General features: G+C 36.5%; 1 protein-coding gene and 1 non-coding gene across 6 annotated transcripts in view; both read right to left on the bottom strand.

The window, feature by feature from the left end:
• REPS1 (RALBP1 associated Eps domain containing 1) overlaps positions 1–21,390 on the bottom strand; it is a 71,381-nt gene that overhangs the window by 46,342 nt on the left and 3,649 nt on the right. The gene's annotated exons all lie outside the window — the stretch shown is intronic.
• Positions 17,722–17,826, bottom strand: LOC123619858 (U6 spliceosomal RNA). Its single transcript, XR_006728598.2, has one exon. It is a non-coding gene; the product is annotated as a U6 spliceosomal RNA (small nuclear RNA).

The raw sequence follows: 21,390 nt of genomic DNA, 5'->3' as shown, positions 1-21,390 counted from the left end.
CATTTCATTTACAAAATATTTTAAAAATTGTATTTGTTAATACCACCACTGGTCTCATCAGAAAAGTCATTAAATATTGGGAAGCAGTGGAGCATATGGTTGCAGATAGGTTTTCCAAGATCCTGATTTCTGCCAGGAAGTTTGAATTTTATACCATATATCATTAGTAACAAATAGCATTAGTTGTTTTCCTTTAATAGACGGGCAACTTTATTTTCAAGAAAACTTCTGCCCAATACCCAAGTAAGCTGATCCTTCAAGAAAAATGGCGTTTCATGGGGAAAAAAAGTTGAGTATAGCTCACAACTCAAGCACTAAGAACTTTTCCTCAAGATAGTTCTTCGGTATGCAGCAAATGAGTTTTATGCACACTTCCCACTTCATCACACAAAATACTAAAAAGACACTCAAGGATGAAAATTTAATAAAATTAACTTTCTGCCTACACAAAGAACATTCTTAAGTGAAACTGGTGTGTTTCCTGCAAGGCAGTGAAGAATACAGTATTATTACAGTTTGGCCATACTGCATTGATTTGTGCTAAGGAGCCAGTTTTATCCACTACTTCTTTTGCATTATCAATGCAAATGTCAACACAGCAAACAAAACAAAACGGGGGGTGGATAACATCTTACTATTATGAAAATGTTTTTGACTTCACAGACCAGAGGTCTGCAGACCAAACTCTGAGAAATGCTATTACAGAGCACACTGTATATGGCAGTGAGAGGAGGCTCTTTTGCTTTGATGCCAATGCTATATTATATACTCCCTGCCCTAGAGCAGCCACTGAAAACACAATATTTACAGGTACAAGCAAGAACCATAAATTAGTGAACTGGCCAGATCTGGGTGGGGGTGGTAGGGTGGAGGCCGGGGGGAAGTAGTGAGCCAAGGTGAGCAGATGTGATGGGAGCAGCTGCTATTCAGCTCTACCTAACTGCTATAAAACACCTGCCCAATGTTGCCATCTTCAGATTTTTCTCAAGCTGGAAATCTGGAACATTCTATAATATGCTCTCATTTTTAAATGCTAATGTGAACTCAGATCTTTTTTTTTAAATAAGCAGATCAACTAAAACACTTGGATCACCTGTCCACACATTCTGTCTCAGAGTGTATTCTATGGTTACTACTAGAAAAATGGCATAAAATAAATGGCAGACACTACAATAATGTTACTTCAGGTCCTCTAGCAAGCAGGGTGGAAAAAGATGAGACCAAGTTCCATGAAAGATAATCATACATACAGGCATTATTATATATTAACCTGTCCTGTTTATATAATGGTCTTAAGAGTGTTTCAGCCCTCTAAGAGTCTGAATGCTCCCACTGCCCCAAATAATTCTCAGGCTATTAATGAATCATTTTATAATGGCTTTATGTAAGATCTTGTTATCTGGCAAGTGATTCAAGGCACTGAGACAACTGAAGAGTAATCAAGGGAAATTAATTCAAAGAAAATGCATTACCTCATCCTTCACTGGTATGTCAGGTCCAGTTTTTACATACACATACCCACAGTATAACTAACACAAGAATTTTAAAACACTTCTTCCTCCTTTCCTTCAATTAGTCAAGACTGCTCCTACTTCAAGGACTTTGCATTTGCTGTATCCTTAGTATGTTTTCCCCTCAGATCTTTGTTTGGCTAGCCTCTTCCATCATTCAGATCTCTGCTCAAGTGCAATCTCAGAGGACTCCTTGAGTATCCTACTGTTTACCTGTGTATTGTCAACATCTCCCAAAAGAATGAGACTCCAAAAAACAGGAAAAATCTCTTATATTCCCAGATTTAGAACAATTCCCGATGCACAGTATCAATATACTTTTGTTGGGTGGATGAATGAATGAAGTATTTTTGAATCAACTTTGCTGCATTCTCTTTCCACTCCTATACACAGACCACCAGATTAAAAATCCTAAAATGAAGCTCCAAATAATGTTTATTATATTTAAAGAACAAACTAGTAAATTCAGCATTCAAGACTCTCCATAAAATAGCCCCAAACTTCCTTCCTAGTCTTGCTTCGGTCTATCTAGACTGGGCTCTCTGATCTCCATAGCTGTGCTTTTCTCTCTCACTAGATCCTTCTCTAATCTACCTGCCTATTAAAATTTTACCCTTCCTTCACAACCCACAAGAGCCTTCTCCTTCCTGTAACATTTTCTATCCTTTCTACTCCATAAGCAAATGACTTTTTCTTTCTTTGTGTTAGTACTCCAGCTTCTACCATTTGAGTACTTGAGTTATCTGTGAATTATGTTAACCACACCACACACTCCTGATACCTCCTCCACTAAGTTCCTTGAGGGCAGAGACTATGACTTAGTCATCCTGGAACCCACTCCAAGATCTAGCACTGTATTTTGCCATGGCAGGTACTTAGTGCTGAAGGGAACTGCTCCCCCATGGTTCCCATATCCTCCTGATTTACCAAAGTCACTCTCTTAGGTCTTCATTTGAATTAAATCTTTCTTACTCGGAAAGATCATTTTTACCAGTTCTTTAAAAATAAAGTATTTTCTAATAACGAACACAGTCTGCTTTGTTCAACGTAGTGTGGATTACATATGATGCATGCACACTCTCTAGGATATCATCTTTGCTGCAGTACATTGTGGCAAGCAGAAAAGATGAAGGAAAAAAAAGTTAATGGCAAAGGAGACAGGGGCATACATCAAAGCCCAATCATTCCAACATGACTTAATTTCCTTTCAAATACTGCTGTCAACGAAGTATGTTTAACTTGTTTACAAGGTATGTGGACACATTAATCTCTAGTATTTTCTTTTGTTACAAAAACAATTTAAATACTTAACAGTCAAACAAATAAGTGGGTAACTCATCCATTCCTGCACTCATGAAGAATGTTTGCATTCCTAAATGACTCTAGCTATCACTTTGTGACCAACTCCACCATTAATTCTCTACTAAACTCAGGTCTAAAGTGAAATGCAATCTTACTAACCCTTTCAAGATACTTAGCTGTTGTACTGGGGCAAGTATCTAATTTCACTTTCACTATATTACTTTCTTATCCAAATCCTTTAATTTTTTTGCTTTGCTTATACAATTCAAATGATCTTTGATTTCAAGTTTGCAGTTCAAGACCACATGGCATCTTTGCCTTCTCCTGCTATGATTTTATCTTAACACTTATGTAAATGAACAGGCATTCTCGTGATTCTTTTCTTCCTTTCACCCATATCTTCACGCATAACTTTCATTTTACATTTCAACCACTTTCTTATCTCAGTTAAGGATGAATTCTCCGAGTCTTTCCCCAACAGTATGTCTTTAGATAAAATTTTAAAACTGTCTATACATTGTTGACAAATGGCACACATTATTTGACAGACCACCTCAAAAATAAGAAATGTATAAAAATTGGCATAAATACTTTAGCTAAACAGCAACACTGGACTTTTCTTGAGCCCTCACTATATATCAGGGACTGAAATATCAGGTAAGTAATGAATAAGATAATCTCCTTTCTACACTACAAGTATTTGCAAAAGGTATATCCTTCAATATAAAGAAAAACTACAAATGTCTCCAGTAAAAGAGAAAAAGTTCAAATTCATTACACATGATTTTTTCCCTTACTAATAGTATCATAGCAATTCATTAAAGACAGACTATAATAATACAGATTGCTGCAACAGGACCCAGAAGCTTCTTAGTATTTGGAAGGCAGATTTTATCCTACATGCTAAATAAGGTACGACAAAAGATGTACTGAGTTAAATAATTAACATAAAAAAGGACACAGGTAGATTTTAAAAGTTTATGGAGTTCTTGACTTGAATTTCTAAATGGTATATGTACTTAAAGATACTCATTTTCGCAGTATCAGATTTCTAATTCCTTATAAAGTTCACTTGCTTTGGGCAATATAAACTCCCTTTGACAGTCCACTACGGTTAAGAGTGGTGAATACAGACCAATAAATATTTCACTGCTCATAATCAGTGTCACAGTCACAAGTTATCTAAACAAATAAACACTTCTGACAGCCTCAACTGTAAGGACTCTGATATGAAAAATTATGACTGCTTATAAAGTTTATTGGTAGTTGAAATCTTCACATACCAATTAAAATAATTTTTATATTACATTAACAACAAAAACACTTAAAAACTGAAATAGACTAAAGAAAGGATAAAAAATTAAAATGCAAAAATGATTTGAAAAATCCCACAACCATCTAAAACTAAAGCTTAAAATAGTAGTACATGCCTTTAGAAATATTATTGAGGCACGGAGGTAATCTAGTAAAATAAATCTGGGCAATAAACTATATTTAGGTTGACCATAAAGTTTACATTCAACCTGAGACATATGCAAGAGTGAGAGGGGGGCACCATTTATAATTATGCCTGGAGAAGAGGCATAAGCCAGGATAGCATCAAGCTAACCCAGGCTTGTAAATACCCTTCTAAAGCACCTTTAAAGATAAATGATCCCATTTAACCAATAAGATGCAGAGGTGACAGGAAAAGCCAACACTTAAAACCCATTCCCTTACAATATGCCATATTAAATACTAAACTTAACTAAGTAGTACTTTTCAGGAACTAGTCATTAAACCCCTTTATTTTTCCTACATGGAGGCCTGACTATTCTAGAGCCACAGCAACTCTAGTTTATCGGAAATTTTTAACAAATAACAAAAGTTAAACATTTAAACACTGTGGGCCAGGCATCATACTAAGTCAGCACTTTATTAATTAGCTCGTTTAGTCTTCATAACAAACTTTTATCCCTGAAAGACAGAGACTTTTATCACTATTTTACAGATGAGAAAACTAAAGCAAAGAGGTGGAGTAACCCACCGTGGTCAAAGGAAGTAGGGGCTCCAGGGCGTGTTCTTTCCTACCGCACTATGGTTACCACTATTGCTCCTTTACTGGCAGGACTAGAAGCCTATGATTTTTCATAAACGTTTCTATTCTTAGAGTAGAATTCTGAGGTGTCTGCGCTCAGGGAGTAGAGTCGGAGTGAACATGGTTAAGCACCTGTGATATCGTCTCCTGAACATATTCTTTACTACTGGCCAGGTGTCAATAAAACATGGGCCTGGAAGATTCCTATTATGTGTGATGAAGTGAAACCCATTTATTCCACACTTGGGTATAATGTTCCAACCTGTGCTGTGGGCAACTGCAGGTTATTACAGGGAGAGGATGATGACAGTAATGATGACGGCTATGATACTAGCTAACAGCAATGGTGTATATGCAATGTGTCAGGTACTAGTCCAAGCTCAGTAACATATTAACTAATATAATCACCCTAACAACCTTATGAGGTAGGTACTTTTTTCCAAATGAGAAAACTGATACACTGGTGAGCCTGTTCAAGGACACACAGCAAGTAACAGAATTTGAATCGAAACCCATGCTCTTAACCCCACATTATTTTATAAAGGATCATATTTTCCTAGCGGTAAATTGTATTTCACCAAAGTTCTACTACGTTACATCATAAAACAAGAGTTCTTAGCTTTGGTGGGTAGGCCACAGAATCAAGTTTTGATAATTGCTTGCTATCTGAATATAGGTAAGTTACATAACACATCTCAGTTACATTACATATCCTGAGTAAAAAGAAAGGGTTGGCTTCTACCTCTAAGATCCCTTCTAGTATAAACATTATTTCTCTGAATGAAAATTTTGTATCAAGTCTGTAATTACATGAACTACCCTCTGAAAACATCTAATTTTCAAAAACCTGTTTCTGCCAAAGTGCCAGACATAGATTAGCTACATACTTCCTTTAAAAAAATGACACATATTTAAGTACAAATTGCTATGCTGAGCAAAAATACACAAAGTTAAATTCATTGTGTTGGGAATTTAAGTAGGAATAATTAAGTCATTTATTACTAAACCTTATCCTATAAATCTAGCTCCAAAGGAACATCTGATGTGAAATTCAAGCATCAGTATTTTTATTTTGTAAATGAGTGTTTTATCATAATTTTGTGTTAAATATTTGATAATGAAAAACTTTCTGTACTCTAGTTTATTATATTGTAGAGTCAATTTTCCCCTCTCTAGAAAGAGTACCAATTTAATTACTCAAGAAAAACAGAAAAATGACTTGGTTTACTACATGTGTTTTATGACCAACATTTTAAGAACACAAACCACAGAATAAAAAACAAACACTACTTGTCCTGAAACCAGTTGTATCTTACAAAAATAGATAAAACTGAAGAGCAAAAATGTAGTAAATAAAACCATTCAACTAATATGAACCCAAGGGACTGCCTTAAAGAAATGCTGATAAATTATATACATATATATAAATATATCTATATACACACATATATATATACACACACACACACACACACACACACAAATTGTTCCATGACATTTTACTCAATTAGAAAATGCTGTAACATATACAAGTTCATAACGATTCAACATCAGATCCCTCAGTCCTCTGGGTTTATCAGTCTTCCTTTATGTTTCTTTAACTGCATGCTGCAATAATTATAGGTGTGGGTCGCTCACAGCACTTTTGCTGAAGACGTCCTTATTCTCCCTTGCTGCTTTACAATGATCCTAGTACCAAGATGCTGTACACTCAGTAGATGCTTAATGAATACACATAAATATCACAGAACACCTTCCATCTCCAACTCACGATGGTAAGAACAAAGGGGAAAAAGAGCCTCAGGATCTTCCAAAAAACGACATCCTTTCTAAGGAAACAATAACAGTAACAGCTAACAGCTATGTAGCACTGCTCCAAATACCAGGCACTATTCTAGTCTAGGTATTTTATGAATTAGTTTAGTCCTCAAAACAACTCTCTACAAGTGCTATATTATTCTCAAATATTCTCCAATGCCCAGAGAAACAAAAGCCCAAGGCAGTGAAATACCTGCTTAAGGGTAAGAAATACTAAGAATTAAACTGCATTTAAAAAATTCTATTGAAGATTTTTAGTTGACCAAATGAGGAAATAAAAAATAAACAAATTAACAAAATTCATGATGAAAAGGCTAATATTTGAGTGGTAACTAATACTTATTTAAGACAATCCTCAAATAACCTAAAAGGTAGGCATTGTTACATTCATTTTATAAATCAAAATAATAAGACAAAGAGAAAATCCTTGCCCAAGGTCACAGAGAGAAATCGGCAGGGCTAAGATAGGAACTCAGCCTTGTGAAACTCCGAAGCCTGGCTTTTTCCACTATGCCAGGGTTTCCCAGACTTCAGATACCTGCATACCACCTTCACAAGCTCTGCCACGTCCACAGGCCACTTGTGCTATTATGTTGTTAACATTTCTTCCTTAAATCAAGACACTTTTAAAAAACTTGATAAATTTATTTTAAAAGGAACTTGTTTACTATATAAATGGAAACTAAGTATCACTTGAAATAGAAAATAACAAAAAACAATAATAAATTCAATGAAAACAAAACTGCCATTTAATTTCAGCCAAACAGCCACAAGCATATTCTGCAGGCAGCGCTATCTCAAGGCCTACCTGTTCTTTATTAAGAGAGTTACCTGTGTTAGAAAGGTGTTAAAAACTTACAGTACCAAACTGAAACTTTCTCCTTAACCAGATTTGAAAAACAACTGAAAAGGAGTAGCTTTCTCACTATGTGCTTTCACATATCTTATCCTCGGAAACAAATTTCAAGGCTGCTCTACTGCCTCCCCTTAATTCAAGTATGCAGCCATGTCTGCAGACTCTCGTGTATTCACAACATTTCAGAGAAAGCTCTAACACAAAAAGGAGGCAGACTGTTATAATTAGTAGCATTAGAGAAACGCCTCAGCCTCATCAAAATGTTCTCCTCTTAAGTACGCACAATGTTCAAGTACATAGTGGGCCCTGGGAGGCACTGAAGTTCTAACTCACATCCCCTGTTCTCGAGGAACTTCTAACCTAGTTGTAAACTTAACATATAATTGAAAAGAGAAACTATCATATAAGGCTGTAAGTTTTGTCATCTGATGGAAATGGATTTGAATCCCAGCTTGTGTCGAGCATGTAGCCTCTGAAGTCCCAGGCTTCTCAGCTACAAAATGGAAATAATACCTGTTCTCTAAGTTTAAAATTAAACATATGTCAAATAGCTCAATGCCTGACTCATAATAGGTGCTATACAATTAATACTTGTTTCTACGAAAATTAGAGAGCAGTTACCATGGGTTGGAAATATTTACTGGGGCTGGGGGGCTGATCTGGATCTTAAAGAAAGGGCAGGTTCTGGGTAAGTCAAAACAAGATGGGATTTCTAGCTGGGGGTAGGGTGGAGGGTCAACAGGTCGGGTAGGGGCTGCAGTGACAGCGAGGTAATAAATTGGACCACGCTGGATGGTGAGGGTTCTAAATGCCAGACTAATCTTTACTGAGCATTTCTGAAAAGTGTCACTTTTTTTTTTTAGAAATTCACTTTTTTGTTCTTTAGCAATTAGAGAAAATTAGTTAAGACTGAAGAGGCTACTGTAGTAGTTTAACAGTAAGGTGATCAGAGCTCAGAAACGAATTTATGCAAAGGACAAAGAAGGATGATTAGCTGAGACTTGCAGAGAAAGAAAATTTGAAGGACTTCGTAGGCTGAATATAAGAAAAGGAGTCAAAGCTGACCCTAATCAAGAGAAAGGGACACAGTAGAAAGATGGGATATAAAGACATATAAGAACATATAATAATTAAGCATCACAGCAAACAAACAGAGAGAATATCCACCAAGAAGTAATTCAGTGTCAATTGCAAGGGAGGTGGTAAAACAGAATAAAGATCTAAGAAAAGATTACTGAATTTGGTGACTAGGATAAGGATGAATTTTAAGAATTTTTTTTTTAAGGGGTAAGGTGGGAGGGACAGAAGTTAGGTTACTAGTGCTTAAGGAGGGTAGGGAGGGTACAGACAGTGAAGAAGAAATCCAGGTTACTTGCTATTTGTCAGTAAAAGGAAGAAGAAAAATAGGAAGGCAGCTAGATGGGTGCGCAGGGTCAAATGAGTACCACAGGACGCAAGAAGAAACACTGTACAAAGTAACCATGATATAAGACATCTGGTAACTATGACAATGCCTTTTTTTGCCATTTGTTAGGTGCAAGTGAGAGACACTTACGTTTGGATTCATTCCAGAAACAAGTCTTAGGGGGAATTTACAGAAATGTGTTTAGGGAAGTAAAAGATCTGTATCTCTCAGGGTTTAAAACTGTGGGTAGTAACAGAAAACCTAACCATGAACTTTCTTTCTCCGGCTATGATTAAATCCTTAGCTTCCTGAGGGCAGGCACAGAATACAGCAAGCTCTTAGGTTTCAGAGGTGTAACATGAGCAGTTTCTACTGTCCGGTGAGATTTACACTGACGATGGCAATAGTATCATCTGTAATTCTGATGTGGCACAAACCTCAGTGGCTGCGCTAGGGGACGTGCCATCGCTGTGTGGTGACATGTGAGCACGCCCAGCACCCTCACCTCTAAATGGGTCTGTGGTCTTCTCCTTTCAGCCAGGTACACTGGAATTGGACAGAAGCTGTGCTTTATTACATCTTATGAAGAAAATACATGCTATAGTTTCAAGATACCCAGATTCTACCATAATTTATTGTAGTTGCCAATAAATTCCTAGTTTTGCTTCTTTTGAAAGCTTTTCACACTCTGCTACAAAAAAAGGGATAGGGGAAAAAGATTCTGAAAGGGAGGGAGGGGGCACTGGCAATGTCAGTCAACAAAGCAGCAAAGTCAGAACTCAGAGAACTCTGTGCTGTTTGTTCCTGTTCCTGCCGCCTCCTTCTCCTCTCATGCCCAGAATGTTGATTGGGGTGGGGAGAGAGGACCCATCACACTAGCACTGAAACATCCAAGGCTGCAAGCTTCACCACCCCCACTTTTTACTTCCCTGGGTGAGGCGCCCAGAACTGCCTTAATTCATCAACCCAATCACGTTTAAGCACGCACAGCAATAGCAAAGCTAAGCAACTGGCTTCCCTAAAAAGCTAGTTCTGTTTTCTGAACATCTACCATGTGCTTTTGCTGCTCTAGATATCATGAACTCATGAATGAAAAGAAACCTGAATTTTATTCAGTTTGCTTTCAATATTGTTGGGATATAAATATACTGGAAAGGCAGTTAAGCAATGACATAAATGAGTAAAATGCAGTAACAGGGCAAAAAACATACAAAAAGACAAGTAAGAGGCAAATGAGAGTGTCAGAGTGAAGGTCACGTTGTTCACATTGGATTTCCAAAGCATACAAAAGCTAAGTCATGTTTTGAAAAAGAGGGAGGATGGAAGCATGGAAGCTGGGGGAGGGTACTGCAGATAAAGAAAGTAACATCATGGGAAAAAAAGCTAACAAAGAACAAGTAACTGTGTGAGAAACAGAAAACAGATTTGCTGGGTTAGAACACAAAGTCCATGTTAGAAGAATAATCAGGAACAGGACTATGAGATGCGGGAGTGAGCTGGGAGAGAACTTTTAAGGCTGGGTAGGCATGACTACTCAGATGTGATATGCTCTCCCTATCACCGTGCATTTTATGAGAATGCTATTCTTTCCTCCAAAGAGTCAACTAAATTAAGTTAGAAGCTTTTGACCTGTTTCCTTATTTAGGTTACTTACCTACCACTATTTGTTTATTGTCATGTTCAAGAATTAGCAATTATACCTCTGAAAGGCAGAAGTTTACCACTAAAGTGAACTATACCTTTAAAAATAAAAATTAAAAGAACAATACCTAAAAGTTATAAATAAGCATGTTCACTATATCTGACTAAAGTCACTTAAATAACTTCAAAAGTATTAGCTACTTACTCACAGTCTAATTGAAAGGTCTATACAGTCAGGTCTCAGAGGTTTCACGTTGTTCAAAAAGGCCCATTCCTTGTTGTTTGGAATTTTTTAAGTGGTATGATAGGACTCACCAATGTACTGATGAGGAGTGAAGCCCTGAAACACCAATTAACCAGTCCAGTAAGATCTGGGTGCCTATCATAAGCAGAGTGATCTGAGGAAAACAAACAAGGATAAGCTAACACTTGCCCTCAAACTGCTTGTCACCGATCAAGGATGACGTATACACACAAACAGGAGGCTAAAAAGTACAAGCTATACACAAGTACAAACGTATAAACAGTGTGGGAATATTACAGAAAGGGGGTTATCTGGTTGGGAGGATTAGGGGAAAATTCAAAAAAGTAGGATGTCAAACTAAAAACAAAAGTGGTATTTTATAAAGTTTTTCGAATCATTATTTTAAATATCTTTCTAATTCCATGAAGAACAATACAACATTATCTTTTGTGAATATCAAGATTTTCCTTGATGATCCAGATTATTTAGGTAAATATTACACCTGGGATAAAAACTGTGAAGGAAACTAAAGAACTTAAAAAAAAAAAAAAAGGAGTCAGTTTGCAAATATCTCAATATAGAGAACTCATCAAGAGAAGGATTTGCTCTGGATCCTAAGGAAAAAATAAATAAAACCTTAGTAACAGTACAGAGAATTTAAAAGAAAAATCAAGCATGAATTAGTGAAAAGTCTAAATAGAAAACACTGCTGGAAGAGCACGGCACCAAGCTGTTAGGAAGCAGTCCGACTTCTGCTCATACCTCCATGGAACCCAATTTTGAGTTTGGGAGCACATGACAGATGACCTCTCCATGACGCTCTTTCCTTATTTCTCTGCTCATGTCCCTATAATGCCGCAAGCAGCCACCTCAGGCTTCTTTTTGCTCTCCTTCCCTTTCATTCCACAAATTCATACCTGGCTGATCATATTCATAAACTGCCACTCCTATGCTAAGGAGATCCAAACCACGTTGCCAGGAACTTTCTCCCAAGTTTCAGTCCTCTGGAGAAGGTCCTCAGAAAAGTCAAACAAATTAATATTACTTAGATTTTCTAGAGGAGATGCTGACTTTGCTTTAGCAGATTAAAGTATTCTGTTTAACCACCTTTTAGAACATTACTCGTGTCTTTGGGTTTTATATAAAGTTTAAAATTTTGTCCTTTTAATAAAATTACTAATTTACTTAGCAAACTACTGAAAATAATCAGTGGTATCTAAGTAAATGTAGCAGAAGGACCTATTTTCAAGTTGTATTTACAAACTGTTCCAAGACTATGATGCTGAAAGACATGGGTAAACAGGACTGTTATAACTGTTATAACAAGATTCACAGTGGTACAGGGACTCCACAAGCCGGTGTGGGGCCCTCAGTGTGATTTGTAAATGTCAGATAACTTTAAAGAAGAGATTTGGGAATTTAGAATATTTAAGAGAGATGTTAGAGAGTAAGATATGAGCATGGAAGTGGGATAATAAGTATTTAATCATACAACATTTAGGAAGCACAGTGGTTTAAAAAAAAGGACTACTTAAATCCCAGCTCTACCACTTACTAGCTGTGTGATCTTGGAGAAGTTACTTGTCTTTTCTTTATCTTCATTTTAAAAGCAGGGATGGGAGAAGGGTAATAGCTCAGTGGTAAAGCACATGCTTAGCATGCACAGGTCCTGGGTTCAATCCCATGTATTTCCATTAAAAAAAAAAAAAAAAAGCAGGGATAATGAACTGTACCCACTTCACAACAATGAGAGTTAAATGAATTAATATTTGTAAAGGGGTGCGAACAGCACTTGGCATATAGTGGGCACCATACCAGCATTTATTATTACTATTATGATTTGAATTGGGTGCAATATATGTTCAAGTTAGTGATAAGTAAATATACTTTTGAGGGGAAAAAAGGGTAAACCCAGGTTCACTAATTCAATACTCAGCAAATATTAACTACCAACAATGCACCAGAGATACAGTCATGAACCAGATAGGAACAGTAATCCCTGCTAGATTTTTAGAGCTTAGGAGAAAGATTGAGTTTTCTAGAAGGGCAGGTTTGTACCCTGTGCCCCTGGTACAAACCCTGATACAAAACAGGTGTTTAATAGTATTTGCTGAATTCATGAATAATGTAATCAATGGATATTATATTAAATAGAAAAAAATATTATGAATATATGGAAAGCAGAATTCAATAGAACCATTGCTAAAGAAATGGTACAGTGCTACAAGATAACTCACCTTCTAGGAATTTATCCACACATCTTCAAAAATCTATCAATTCTTGAGTATCATAAGAGCATCTAATTTCTTATTAATGAAATGGGGATAACAATATTTGGCAGGCTTATATTATAAAGATTAAAAGAGATCTTGTGTTAAATGAGAAGCACAAAGCTGCAGTGCGATGTTGATGACAAAGGGTAGGCTAGAACTCTTCTAGGTCTGAGGCTCATTCCTCAGCTAAATGCAATTACTTTCCTTTGGAGGTTGCTTGCAAACATCTAAAACCTTGTACTTTAAACGTGCAAAAGCCTTTTGGGTTTAATATCCAAGGTACAACTCTCTGGAGGCTGGACTAAGTTCAGGTAAGGCGACATTACACTTTCTCACCCACCTTGCCTTCCTAACAATCTCAAGATAGTTTCAGAAAAATTTTGAGGTCATAAGTGAGAATACCTAAATCTCTACACTAAAGTGCAATTTACCATCTACTCTGAAAGGACACTGCAAATGTAGTAAGTTAAGTTTACATTCCTCATTTCCAGTGAATGGCCTCATTCAGGAGCCACTATCAAGGCTGCACAAGCTTCTAAAGCCACCCAGCCACTACTCTCAAGCCCACTGAACCTTGCTGCCCAGATGGACTGAACATGACATCTCACTCAGCACATTCAAATTCAGCACACTGCCTCCAACAAAACCAGCCCCCCTCTTCCTCACTTCTTTATTTCTGTTAATGGTTATCACCATTCTGCAAGCCATGTAAGCTCAAAACCTCAGAGTCATCCTTTATTTTAGTCTTTAGGTGGTAAACTTCACTTCAGGAGGACAAATCCTCTAATTACACAGTAAAAGGGAGAAACACAAGGCATTATTGATAGGATCAAAGGATTGGGGGCAGTGTATTAAGTTCAATGTAACGAAAACAACAAAGATATAAAGCTAAGTTTGAAGAACAATGGAGAGATTTTTACTACTATGAAAGCCAAGATCCTATAAATTACAAGTTCTCTCATGTAGAGCAGAGGCTGAGTGAACGAAACTTATCTGATCACCCTGTAAGAGCCAGGCACTGCGGCAGATGTTACATGCTACCTCACCACGGTCTTCCGAAACCTTTGGATTTGGTATCAACCTCAGTCTACAGAGAAGGAAATGGGAGTCTTCAAGAGAGGTTAAGTTACTTGTTTAGAGCAAGAAACTTAGTAAGCACTGAGGTGGAGATTCAAATCTAGAATTGTCACATTCTTGCATCTATTCAATTTTGACCATACACAATACTTGCTGATGCAGAAAATTACAAAGGTGTTATAAGTAAATACTTCTCTATGAAATATAATGAGGTGCATTAAAAAATATAAATTCTTCTAAATCAACTATTAATGACATACAGTATCAATAAACATTCTGTAGTTTAAACCTCTGATCCTTTCAGTCACAATGGGACATCAAAAAAAAAGTAATATTCTTCAATAGTTTCTAGACAATATTTCTTTTCTAAGGACATAGATATTTCTATTTCATCATGCAGCATTTTACATAATCCACAGACAAGAAGCAATAATCACTCTTACATCACCACTCTTAGCAACTACTTTTTCAACCAAAAGAGCACATTAATACAATGTGGACATGGCCCAAGGTCTATCTACTGTTGCAAAACTGGAGTTGGATATAGCAATTTAGAGATACAAAGACAACAAATCAGTGCCTATAAGTAACAGAAGCTTTTAGCCTACAAAAAGGGTCACAATACTGACAGTAATTATTTCAATAAAAGAAAGCAACCAGAAGGGTCCTGTAGATTGAAACTACTATTTCATTAAAATCATTACTTACTGGGCATGATTATTTCAAAACCATTATTTTTGAGGTATTACATTTCTGTAATTTTCCATAAAATTAAGATACCTGAGTTCACTGTATATAAAGTTAGCATACCACTCAAAGTCAAGAGATGAAAATTGGTTTTCATTTATTCTAAATCACAATTTTTTTCAGCTCCTTCTAAATCTATTAAATAATGTACTTATAAAACAAGCTAATACATATAAGGCATGAGGAGCCAGCATACAGAAAGCAGTGAATAAACGTAAGCCAGAATTATTATTTAAATACTAGTGCTTCATACTAATATAGCCAGCTGTAATGAATCGTCATGTGGCAATCTCCTCCATACATAATATCTACCAATATATCACCTTTCATATGACATTCAAAACACAAATCCATTACCAAATGCCAGATTAAGTTACACTGAGGTTTTGTAATTAAAATTATATAGACAGAACAAATGGTCCTTTATTCTCTACCACATTCACATTCTCCAAGATGACCATTCCATGCATTCCCCTCACCCTATAAATTGTTAGTTTTAATTTATAGCTTTGAGGTATAATTTATACATTACACAATTCAACCATGGTAAGTGTACAATTCACTGAGTTTTAAGAAAATGTACAGAGTTGTGCATCCTCACCACATCCCACCTTTAGAACTTTGCTATCACCCCCTAAATTTTCCTCCAGAGTGTTTCCAGTCCTGCCCTGGCCTTGGGTACCCACCATTCTTTCTGTATAGGTTTGCCTTTTCTAGACATTTTTTATCAGTGCAGCCACACAATACGTACTCTTTTTGTGTTTGGCTTCTGTCACTTTTCATGTTTTTGACATTCATCTTTGTTATAACATCTTTCAATAGTTTGTTTCTTTTTATTACACATTAGTATTCCATTGTATATACCGTATTTTCTTTATCCATTCACCATTTGAGGGACATTTGGATTGCTTTCCAATTTTTGACTATTGTGAATACTGCTGCTAAACAGACATTCATAATTCTTTGTGTGCACACATTTTCATTTCTGTTAGGTAGATTCCTAAGAGTAGAAATGTTGATTTTTATGGTACGCATATGTTTAATTTTTTAAGAAACAGCCAAACTTTTCCAAAATGGCTGTATCACTTACATTTCCAAGAGTAGTGTATAAGGATTCCAGTTTCTCCACAACACCAACACTACATAATGTCAGTCTTTTTATAGTCATTTAAGTGGGGTGTGGCAATATATCACTGAAGTTTAATTTGCATTTCCTTAATGACAAATGATGTTGAACATCATTTCATATGCTTACTGGCCATTCATAATATCTCCGTTGGTGAATTATCTACTAAAGTCTTTTGCCAATTTTTTAATTGGTTTTTTTCTTTAAAATTGAGTTGTAAGATGTCTTTATATATATTCTAGATTGTAGACCTTTACCAAATTTGTAATATGCAAATATTTTCTGCTGTGGCTTGTCTTTATATTTTTTTTATTATCTTCCTAAGTATAAAAAGCTTTAAAACTTCATTAAATAAGTTCAATTTATCAGTTTTTTTTAATGATTCATGCATAATTGGTGTCATATCTAAGAACTGTGCATAACACAAGGTCACAAAGATTTTCTATGTAATCATATAAAATTTTTATGGTTTTAGGTTTTACAATTACGAATTTACAAAGTCTGTGATTTACTTTGAGATAATTTTTGTGTATCATGTAACATACATACAACATGTCTACATCCATTTTTTTAAACATTCAGATATTCAGTTGCCCCAGCACCATTTATTGAACAGACTACCTTCTCCCCATTGAATTGTTCTGGCACTTTTTCAAAACCCAAGTGATCATAATAAATATAAGGGTTAATTTCTGGACTTTGTTTTGGCTATTCTAGGTCCTGTGCATTTCCTTCCAAATTTTAGGAACAGCTTGAAAATTTCTACAAAAAGTCTACTGGAATTTTGATACAAATTTTATTGACTCTATAGATCAATTTGGGGAGAAGTGCCATCTTACCATTCAATCTTCCAATCTATGAACAGACTAACTCCCCATTCGTTTAAATCTTACTTAATTTCTCTCAGTAATGTTTGTAATATAGACATCTCAGTGTCTTTTTTGTTAAAGTTTTTTCCTAAGTATTTTATTCTTTTTGATGCTACTGTAGAAAGATTTTCTTCTTTCATATTCAGATTGTTCCTCACTATTAAATTGTTAATCTTGCCTCCCTTTGTGGAAAAGAAGAAGCCACTAGGCTAGAGCATCCTAATTCCCCTCCACCAAATCTCTACACCCACAGGCCTCTACATCCAGCTTCTTCCTTCCTTCCTCCTTTTAAGCTTGTGGAGGTAACCCATGTCCTATCAAAGAACTGTTAACCGGTGTAGTCAGGAGTCTAGATCATTCTTGCTTTCTCAAGGAGTTGTCTCTTCATCTTTCTTCCTTCCTTTATTAATCCTAGCAACTAAAATCATGCTGCAGTATTCCTTATACTCAAAAAACAACAATAAAAAAGACTTCCTTTACATCCTCATGCCTCTACTTCGGCCCTGTGTCTGTTTCCTTTAACTTCTTCAAAAAGCTATCTATACCCTCAGTGGCTAGTTCCTGGGCCATCATGTATCCCTCAAGTCACTCAAATCTGGCTTCCATCTCTACCAGTCCATGAAATTGGCTCATCATAGTCACTGATGACCTTTAGGCTCCCAAATCCAATGGCCATATTTCTGCCCACATTTTTTCAACCTCTCAGCCAAACTTGATAGTTAACGATCCTTTTCTTAAAAGCTTATATTTATAATTTTAAAATTCATGTACATGAAAAAATATGGAAAGCTTCACAAATCTGCATGTCATCCTTGCACAGGGGCCACACTGACCTTCTGTGTCGTCCCAGTTTTAGTACAGGTGCTGCTGAAGCGAGCATATCAGAGTTCTACCCCTAACCAATCCTTCTTTCCTTTCTATATTTTCCTCTTCAGTGATTTCACCTTTTTTCCATGGCTTTGAATATCACTAACACACTGACAATCTTCAAACTGACATCTACAAGCCAAATATCTCTTGAGTTCTCAATATGTGTTGATCCTCTCTGATAGAGGCCTACTTAATCCCACAGGTTTCTGAAAATTTAAGATTTGACAAAAGAAATCTCCTGAATTCACCACTACCCTTCTACCAAAATAAAACAAAAACCCCCTCAAAAACCCATCCCTCTCCCAGTCACTTCCAGCAACATTCCTGAGTTCTCCACCCTTATACTCCACATCCAACCCATTATCACGTCCTCCTATTTCTCCCACCTACTCACCATCTCGGGTATGTCCACTCCCCTCCATCCTACTGCCACCTCACTAGTCTAAGCCCCCATCACCTCCCACCTGAATTCCTGCATATCCACTGACCAGTCTGTTTCTGCTTGCCTCAGTATTCTTTTCTTTACACAGCAGGGTAGCCTCTGACAAGTATAATTCAGATGGTACCACTCCCCTGAATAAAAGTTTTCAGCATTTTAAAATCCAAACCCCTCATCCCTGTGTACAAGGCCCTGCAGTACGTGGTCCCTGCCTTTCTCCCCTCTTGCCCAGAATGCTCCAGCTTTTCATTTCCTCAAACACACTGAGCTCTTCACATGCCATTCAGCCCCTTCACTTGCTCATTCCCTCTATGTGAAACATCTCATACTCGCTCCCCATCCCCGCCCCTGTCTCCTCAGCGGCCTTCCCTTACACCTAAGTAGGTCCCCACGGTCTCACATGGTTCTCTATTAACTATACACTGTTCTTTCCCTTTTTAACATTACTACAAGTTATAATCCATGAAGACTGGGAAGATTTCTGGTTTTTCAACACTGTATATACACCCCGAAGAAGTATTTACTGAAAATATACAAAACTGGTTTAAGAAAGACGTATGCTCAGTGTTTCACAGGTCTGCCTGCTCTTCTTCAAAACAGTCTTAATGTAGAGGTCCACAGGATGAGCTTCACTAGGTTGGGAGAGGCTGGCAACCTCAAATTATATGCAAACTTTTGTGTAACCATGTTTTCTAAGCAGATGTCCAGTATGTGCACCAGAGTCTCAAAGGAAACCACAACCAAAAAAGAGGTTAGAGGGAAATATACAATCTAATAAATTCTGGCTTCATCAATTAATAAGACAGACTCAAATGCAACAGAGTCAGCTCTTAAAATAAAATGTAGAGACTTTTTTTTCCAGTCTTTTAAGTCTTATAATTTATTAAATCGCAACAAAATTTGGTATGAACTTATAAAAAGGTTTCTGAGCCAAAGTTATTATTACATCCTGATTTTTATGTCATGCCTATATATGCAACCCATCAGACATAAATTCCTTACAGAGACTGAAGGAAAAGACAAATCAAGATGCATCTATCACAGGAAAAGCCACAGAAAATGAAACATACATGAGGAGAACAACAGAAATGCCAAGTCTTATCATCCATTTTAAATTCCCACTGGGCAGACACCTTGAAGAACTAAGCACCACGGACCTTACAACCCTTTTTTCATCAGTTCCCTATTGTATATATATAGTCATTTCAGCATTCTGGGCAAGATTCTCCTCTTCGAATCTCCCAAAGGAAGCAAAAGAAATCAATTCCAGGTTCAAAATAGTGTATCAACTTATTTCAAGTCTGTCTGACTACTTTCTTAAGGGAGTGGCTGGACGGAGTGGCCATCCTTACACTGTAACCTCTCCTTTGAAAAATCCAATCCAGTCATTTCCATGGTGAGAACTAAACTCCGGGTGTTGACTGATCTGTTCAAGGTAAGGGCTGGAACTTGCCTCTCGTGTTTAGTGCTTCTTACATCAACTTCTCACACACTTTTACAGCTCTTTCAAAATGCTTAGCATGAATTCTCAAGATACTAAGACTCTAACTCTCAGCTACTGGCTAAAAAAAAGAAAAAACAAAAAGACTAAAAGTATGGTATGATATAGGGAAGAAAAAAATTTAAGTAAATATGACACTGCAAAAAGCCATTAAGTGTGACTTCTTTCACAAACAGTATGTTTTTCAGCTGTATAAAGTGTCTGTTTAAGGCAAGATTATTTTTATAGTTTGTTATAATTATTTTCATGATTACAAATGAAAAAAATCACTACTCTAGAATAACAAATCTGACATTTATTTTAAGTTCGTAACTTTCAATTAACTTATGACATATTGTTTGTAACTTTCAGTGATTAAATGAGGCTCTGCTTCCCTATTTTAATCCTATCACTAATAAGTAAATCACATAATTGAGCAAATTTCAAGAAAAAGACAAAATGGTTTATGTTTCATTGTTATCATTTTTCACCCAATAAATTAATGTGTTATTCATGTGTTATTCAAGTATTCTACCAAGCAATTGCTCAACACAAATGAATTAAAAGATTTTCTCAGCCTCATTAACAGGGTACATTGCTTATAATCCTCGATAAAAGAACAGTTAGTACCAGAACCTATTATCAAGTTATTATGCATTCAAAATGAAGTTCTGAAACATTTCCCAAGGTAGAGACTTTAAGTAAAAGCTAGAAAAGCATACTGATTAGTGTAGTAAATAGCATACCTTCCCTAATGTTTAGGAGATAAAATAATTCTGGAAAAGATTATTTTTAAGCTGCTGAAAATTTTCTTCCCCAGCAAACAGCAAAATTCCTCATGATTAAATCCTATGAGCCTGATTTTGCTCCCCCAGTCCTGTTCCTCTCCAGCGTGGAACCTAATTCTATAAAGCTTTAGCTCATTCGCTTTGTCTATTAACACACTGTCTCCCAAAAACAAACCCTTAAACTCAGAACAGGTTTTACTCTGCTATTCCAAAACCAGTGTTATGAACATACCTTAAGATACTTGACAGTTGCAGTAATGTAAAGTCCAGGATACCAACTACAAGAATCTTATTTCTCTTAAGTGGCTTGACATGATCATACATCAAATGATTTACTTTGCAAAGGAAGAAATCCATGTATAACTCAAAATCAAATAATTTAAAAACTCCACTCTTCCTAAGAACTATGGGCAAACCAATCACATGACAAGTGAAAGTAAGAGAGAGCTGAGAGGTGGCAGGGAAGAACAGTAAGGGAGAGGTACTCTCTTCACCAACTAGTTATTTAACTTCTCTGCCCATCAAGTTCCTAGTTAATGAACAATAATACTCACTTCACAGGGTTGCTGCAAGGATTAAATGAGTTCTTGCATGAAAATGATCTGCCCAGTAAAAGAGCATAATAGGCACTCAATAAATGCCAGCGCCTTCCTCCTTCAGCTCTGGCCCTCTGTTCTTTGTTCTCTATGCTCATTTCCCCAGATGACTCAGCCTTCTCATGACTTTTATTAACAAACGCTGAAAACTACATCAATCAAAGCCCTGATGTGTAGATGCATGCCTACAGTGTAAGAAGCTGCCTGTCCGCTACTCCCAAAATACTTTGGTGAGAAATGCAGAGAAAAGACCCCAAACACCTGAATTTCA

This window comes from Camelus bactrianus, chromosome 8 (genome assembly GCF_048773025.1).
Source record: "Camelus bactrianus isolate YW-2024 breed Bactrian camel chromosome 8, ASM4877302v1, whole genome shotgun sequence".
NCBI classification, from domain to species: domain Eukaryota; kingdom Metazoa; phylum Chordata; class Mammalia; order Artiodactyla; family Camelidae; genus Camelus; species Camelus bactrianus.
This window is presented reverse-complemented; position numbering and strand designations above follow the sequence as displayed.